This window comes from Schistocerca nitens, chromosome 6, assembly GCF_023898315.1.
Source record: "Schistocerca nitens isolate TAMUIC-IGC-003100 chromosome 6, iqSchNite1.1, whole genome shotgun sequence".
NCBI lineage: Eukaryota > Metazoa > Arthropoda > Insecta > Orthoptera > Acrididae > Schistocerca > Schistocerca nitens.
The window spans coordinates 39,763,351-39,770,494 of NC_064619.1; positions in this window are offsets into that span (position 1 = coordinate 39,763,351).

Sequence of the window (7,144 nt, forward strand, 5' to 3'; positions counted from 1 at the left end):
GTATCTACTGCGGCAAGGCCGTTGCCCCGAAAACAGAGAAACGATAAAGAATTCATTGTATGCCTATGCTAGGGGTCACAGGATAAGGAATGTTAAGGATATCTGGTGATACCGGAAAGAAAACTTAGATTTTCCTGCAAATCCTCTCAGGTGCGGGTAGCGCGTACCGTCGCTGCAACTAAGCGCTGTCTGTTTTCATCGGTGCCCACAAAACGCAAACGCCTCCGGAAATAGCTCTACTGTGTTAGGCAGAGAACTATGCGGAGTCGCCTGGCTCCGGCTCACGGTCATTTCCTCCGCAAGCGGCGAACATTAGCGGTCGTAACGCCGTTGTGCAGGTGTCATACATCCCACCTAGTTGCCATTCCCGTTTCATTTGTTTCGCGTCGTAAATGCAAACCGCAGGTGCGCCTGACGTCGTAAACTTAAACCTGCAGTCGCCTCTGCTTAGATACACCTGACTGCCCCCTGAGCAGTTCAGCATTCACAAATGTACACCCTTGCGTACATGCACGCAAGAATTTGCACAAACATACACTTACGCTAGGCCGTAATGGATTTCAACGCTATTTTATCCAGTCTCGTTAGAGAACACCGCAGCTGTTTCCGTAAATTAATACTGCATCCAGTATTTCCCACGGCATAATTTCAACGTTCCTTTTCATCTTACAGACGTCTTAGACATCGTTGTGCCTTAAACACAAGGATACTGACCTCTTCATTTTGACTCTCTTCACGCATAATCCAGTGAGATTTCTCAGACCCTAAGGAGTTTGGCCGAACGTGTCGCTTAGTGCACTGGCCGAAGGTTATCTTGCCACCATCAGATGTCTGCCACACTTTAAGCACACGCGTTTGTTATTCAGAGTGAAATGAGCATGAACCCCATACAGTATCTGATCAGAAGTATCGGAACAGACCTATGTAATGCGGAGTTGACAACTAGATGTCACAGGAGATGGACCTACCAGTATAAAGGGAGGCGGGGAGTGTTGTCAGCAGAGAAGCAGTAAGAGCACAATGGGTCGGCCAGCAGAGGGCAGTAACTTTGAAGTGGGACTGGTCGTTGGGTGTCACCTGAGTAACAAATTCATCAGGGACATTTCAACCGTTGTAAATCTGCCCATGTCTACTGTTGGTGATGTGATTATGGAAAAGCGAGCGAAGGAACAACCATGTTGCTGTTGTTGTGGTCTTCAGTCCTAAGACTGGTGCGATGCAGCTCTACATGCTACTCTATCCTGTGCAAGCTTCTTCATCTCCCAGTACCTACTGCAACCTACATCCTTCTGAATCTGCTTAGTGTATTCATCTCTTGGTCTCCCTCTGCGATTTTTACCCTCCACGCTGCCCTCCAATACTAAATTGGTGATCGCTTGATGCCTCAGAACATGTCCTACCAACCGATCCCTTCTTCTCGTCAAGTTGTGCCACAAATTTCTCTTCTCTCCAGTTCTATTCAATACCTCGAAACACAGCCACACCAAGATCTGGGAGATCTCATATACTGAAGGACGGGGGCCGTCGAGTATTGCGGAAGGTGGTTGTAAAACACGCGTAAAATCAGTGGGAGTTTCAAAGGAAAGGTGAGAAAATGCCGTATGAAAATAGGGGGAGAGGAAGTAGAGCAAGTGAGTAACTTCCATTACTTGGGATGTGTAATAATGAATGATATGTATTGCTCAACAGAAATTAGAAAAATAATTGCAATGGCAAAAGAAGGATTCAAGAGGAAAATGAAATTACTTTGTGGACCAATAAACAAAGATCTGAGGAAAAGACTTGCCAAATGTTACATCTGGAGCGTTGCATTATATCGTGCGGAGACCTGGACATTGAGGAAGGCAAATGAAAGAAGATTGGAGGCACTAGAGATGTGGATATGGAGAAGAATGGAAAAAGTGAAATGGGAAGACCGAGTAAGGAATGAAGAATTATTAAGAAGAGTCGGAGAAGAAAGAAACGTACTGAAAGTCATCAGATAGAGAAAACGGAACTGGATTGGACATTGTCTGAGGAGGGACTGTTTATTGAAGGAAGGAATAGAAGGAATGGTGGAGGGAAGAAGGGGAAGAGGAAAAAGAAGATATCAAATGCTGGACAATATCAAAGGAGACAAATATTCAGAAATGAAAAGACTGGCTATGGACAGACAAAACTGGAAAAGGCTTAACCCATGACAAGACCTGCCGTAAGGCAGAATACCATGCTACTACTACTACCACTGCTGCAGCCCAGGTTGTACACTGACTGCACGTAGGTAGTCACAATGTTCCAGTAGCTCCTTATGAGCCATACATTTCTTTAGTCAATGCTGAGCGACGCTCCAGCTGTTGTAAAGAGAGACGCCACTGAACAGTGGAGTGACCTGGAGTAATGAATCATGCTGTACCCTGTGGCAACTGATGGATGGACTTCCGTAAGAAGAATCTCTGGAAAACGTTACCCGCCACGCGGAAGAATAGTGCCAGCAGTTAGGTACGTCTTCACTGGTCATCGGGGCTCATTTAGAAGCGGACTCATCACTGAAGACTATTCTACTCGAGTGTCTGGAGACGCCCCCGACATCAGTGGGACGCCATCCTGTCACCCGCCATACAACAACGAGGAGTGATGGTCTCAGGGGCCATTTCCTTTCGTGGCAGGACCCCTTTGGTTGTCATCTGCGGCACCTCACATCTCAGCAGTACGTCGACGATACTCTACGCTCCGATTCTTTTCCCCCCTTCACGATAAGCCATTCCGGGCTTACATTTCAGCAAGTTCATACCCACCCTCACACGGCGACGGTCTCAACTACTCGCCTTCGTGCTTTCCAAACCCTGTCTTGGCCAGCAAGGTCGCCGGATCTCTCCCCATTTGAGATCGATTGGAGCATTGTGGGCAGCGCCCTCCAACCAGCTCGGTATTTTGACGATCTAAGCCACCAATTGGTCAGAATTTGGCTTGATATCCCTCAGAAGGACGTCCAACAACTCTTGTCAATCAATACCAAGCCGAATAACTGTTTGCATAATGCCAGAGGAGGACCAGCGCGTTATTGACTTGCTCAATTTGTGATGTTCTTTCGCTTGAATGAATCATACAATTTTTCGAAATTATAATCATTTATTTATCCGACACGAACATCACATCTACCGATTTCCTTTCCATTCGGATAATTCCTTCATCGTGCTCCCTTTTCTTGTCTTAGAGCGTGTCTGTTACATTATTACTTTATTACATCTACATCTACATTTATACTCCGCAAGCCACCCAACGGTGTGTGGCGGAGGGCACTTTACGGGCCACTGTCATTACCTCCCTTTCCTGTTCCAGTCGCGTATGGTTCGCGGGAAGAACGACTGCCGTAAAGCCTCCGTGCGCGCTCGAATCTCTCTAATTTTACATTCGTGATCTCCTCGGGAGGTATAAGTAGGGGGAAGCAATATATTCGATACCTCATCCAGAAACGCACCCTCTCGAAACCTGGACAGCAAGCTAAACCGCGATGCAAAACGCCTCTCATGCAGAGTCTGCCACTTGACTTTGCTAAACATCTCCGTAACGCTATCACGCTTACCAAATAACCCTGTGACGAAACGCGCCGCTCTTCTTTGGATCTTCTCTATCTCCTTTGTCAACCCGACCTGGTATGGATCCCACACTGATGAGCAATACTCAAGTATAGGTCGAACGAGTGTTTTGTAAGCCACCTCCTTTGTTGATGGACTACATTTTCTAAGGACTCTCCCAATGAATCTCAACCTGGCACCCGCCTTACCAACAGTTAATTTTATATGATCATTCCACTTCATATCGTTCCGTACGTACACTCCCAGGTATTTTACAGTAATCAGTAAGCGAAATCAAATTGAAATCAAATTAATTAGAAGTATTATCATAAAGCAGTTACAAGTTAAATGCGAACTTTTGAAACAGAAGCTACTCGAAAATTACTCAGATTTACATTTTCAAGTCTGGTGAAATTGTTAAGTCATGAAAGACACTTGGTTTGCCAACAAATATCACATGTTCCATGGCAAAAAACCTTCTTCAGTATCAAGATACAAGATGGTGGACGACCCATAAGCCGGCCGATGGTGACCGAGCGGTTCTAGGCGCTTCAGGTTCGAATCCTGCCTCGGCCATGGATGTGTGTGATGTCTTTAGGTTAGTTAGGTTTAAATAGTTCTAAGTTCTAGGGCACTGATGACCTCAGATGTTAAGCCCCATTGTGCTCAGAGCCATTTGAACCATTTGAACGACCCATAAAGTATGGCTTAATCGTCCACACTTATAGATTTAAAGAAAAATGATCGAGTTTTAGTTGCCGTAAAATCTGTAGCTGAACAATCAACAATATCCTCCAAATCGCTTGTAAGTAGGCTGTTTAGGTTTTTATGTTGGTAACGCCACGTAGCGCTCTATATGAAAATCACTGACTGTGCTGTGTGCAGTCTGTGGCTGGTTGCCATTGTTGGAATATTCGCTGTTGTAGTGTTGGGCAGTAGGATGTGAACAGTGCGTAGCGTTGTGCAGTTGGAGGTGAGCCACCAGCAGTGGCGGATGTGGGGAGAGAAATGGCAGAGTTTTGAGAGGTTACTAAAAGCGGACGATCTGGATGTGTGTCCGCCAGAAGAAGGAAATTTGTAAAGATAGTTGTCATGAATTGATAGATATGTATATGATGACTTTTGAACATTATCAAAGTAAATACATTGTTTGTTCTCTATCAAAATCTTTCATTTGCTAATTATGCCTATCAGTAGTTACTGCCTTCAGTAGTTAGAATCTTTTATTTAGCTGGCAGTATTGGCGCTCGCTGTATTGCAGTAGTTCGAGTAACGAAGATTTTTGTGAGGTAAGTGATTCATGAAAGGTGTAGGTTATTGGTAGTCATGGCCATTCTTTTGTATGGATTACTGAAAGTCGGATCGCGTTGCGCTAAAAATATTGTGTCAGTTTATTGATGGTCAGAGTAAGTAAAGAGAAAACTGTTCGAGTACGCTGAGTTTTGCTCAGCTGTTTGAAAATCATATAACGTAGAAGTTTACCAGCACAGTCATTTTTAATTTTTTTAAGGGGACGTTTTACGCTTTAATAATTTACACAGTAGTTAAACATGTGGAACACAGAATATTTACAGATGGTGGACAAAACACAACTTAATGTCTCACAATAGCAAAAACTGAAGAAAAAGGGGGAATCGCTGATGGTGGTCTATAGTGTGCATTCTTTCATGTGATTCGAAAATCATTCACTAGACTGAAACACCGAGCAGAAAACATCATGTGTTGCTCGGGACATTATCCTGTGTCGCCGTAAATTCGTCGAAGGCGGCCATAAGAAGTTAATATTTTTCTGTCTACAGCATCGAGAATAGTTACATCTTCTCTTATAATTTTAATGGACGTCTGGAGCTCGGAATTGTATAATAGTGACACGTGGGACACTGAAGGTCAGGAGAAGGAGAAACTGGCAGAACTTGAAATGTGGCGATATCGAAGAATATTGTAATCTAAGAGGACAGAAAAAGTACAAGATGAAGAATTACTACTAAGAACAGGTGAGGATAGAGGTCTGTGGAAGACTACAAGAACGAATAGGTTAGTCAGACATTTTCTGCACTGTAAGAGGTACTTTACCAATTACTCGTGAGTCATTGACATACGAGTTGTAGAGAAAGTCACTTCTAATTTTGTATTATTAATTTGGTCCTGAAACTGAAGAAACACGTGTAGTTGAGAAGGTGTACTGGGAGAGATGAAAACTGAGATTTGCATTACACGCAGTGTACTCGTGTCATATATTTCCTCGAGTCTACAGCAGCGTCTTTACTGAACTCGGTGGCAGAGTCTATAACTCCCCAACGACCTGAGAACCAACGCGCAGGAAGTTCGCGAATTAGGACCGCACGTCGTGTATATTAACGAAGCAGGGGAGCTGCTCAGTGGTTTGAAAGTTGCCCCAAGAGCCGGACACCGATTATGATGACATTCTAGTAGGGGGGACGCACACGCTTGGTTCGGGCGTAAACAGAAGACGCAACTATCGTAATCTCGGATGGTGATGGCTGTTTGTTTTTCTAAAATTTACTAAGCGAGTTCCCCGACCGAATCCATCCGGTATGACCTCACAGTTAACGGTAAGTGGGAGGGAGTCTGAAGGGAAAAAAAAAAGCAAGATATGTGCGACTAGGACTCGCGCAGCGAGGGTTCCGTACAGATTTAATACGTGTATGCATAGTTCAACTATCCCTGGAATCGAAAATTCAAGAGATTTTTTCCTGTTATCGATATTGGTACTGGCAACGTATCAAAATATGTGATATAAATGGCTGTATCTTTTGATTGCATTGATTTAGAAGATTAAATTTTGTACACTGCATTGGGACTTGATACATCAACCCGTTCCCGAGAAAGGGGTCTTAACAGAAGGATACACAGTCAGATAACAAATTATGTATCTAATTTTTTTCGTGAGATACAACTGCAAATTAACAATACTCAGATTTTGTTTGTACTTATACTGTGGAACCCACTTCTTGCAAAATTTCATGATTCTAAATGAACGGGAAGTGCCCTATAGATTATGATGAGTGACTTCGCGAGTATCAAAATACGTGATATAAATGACCATATATTTTGATTTTATTGACTTAGACGCTTACATTTATTATACCGCCAAGGAACTCTAGGCCTTAATATGTGACATAACTTTCACCTTTGTACGACAACTCGTTCCTCAAAAAAAAAAAAAAAAAGACGGACGGACATACAAACAGACGGGTGGATAACGAAAGACAAAAATATTTTTTATATAATAACAAATTAACGACTTTCCGATTTTTTCCTTTGGTTGTACTACGAAACCTTATTTCTTCTCAAATTTCACGATTATAGGACACCGGGAAGTACCCTATAGGTGTTGATGAGTGAGTTTTCGTTTGTCAAAATATGTGCGAGCAATGGCTGTAGTAGCTTTTGCTTGCACTGACTTACAAGCTTCAATTTTTTACATCTCCAAGGGATCATAGATCTTAGTACGTGACATAAATTTCAACTTTGTATGTTTACCTGTTCATGAGAAAAAGGGTGTTAACAGTCGGGCAGACAGACAGATAGGTTCAGTTTTTACCGATTGAGTTGCGGAACACTAAAGA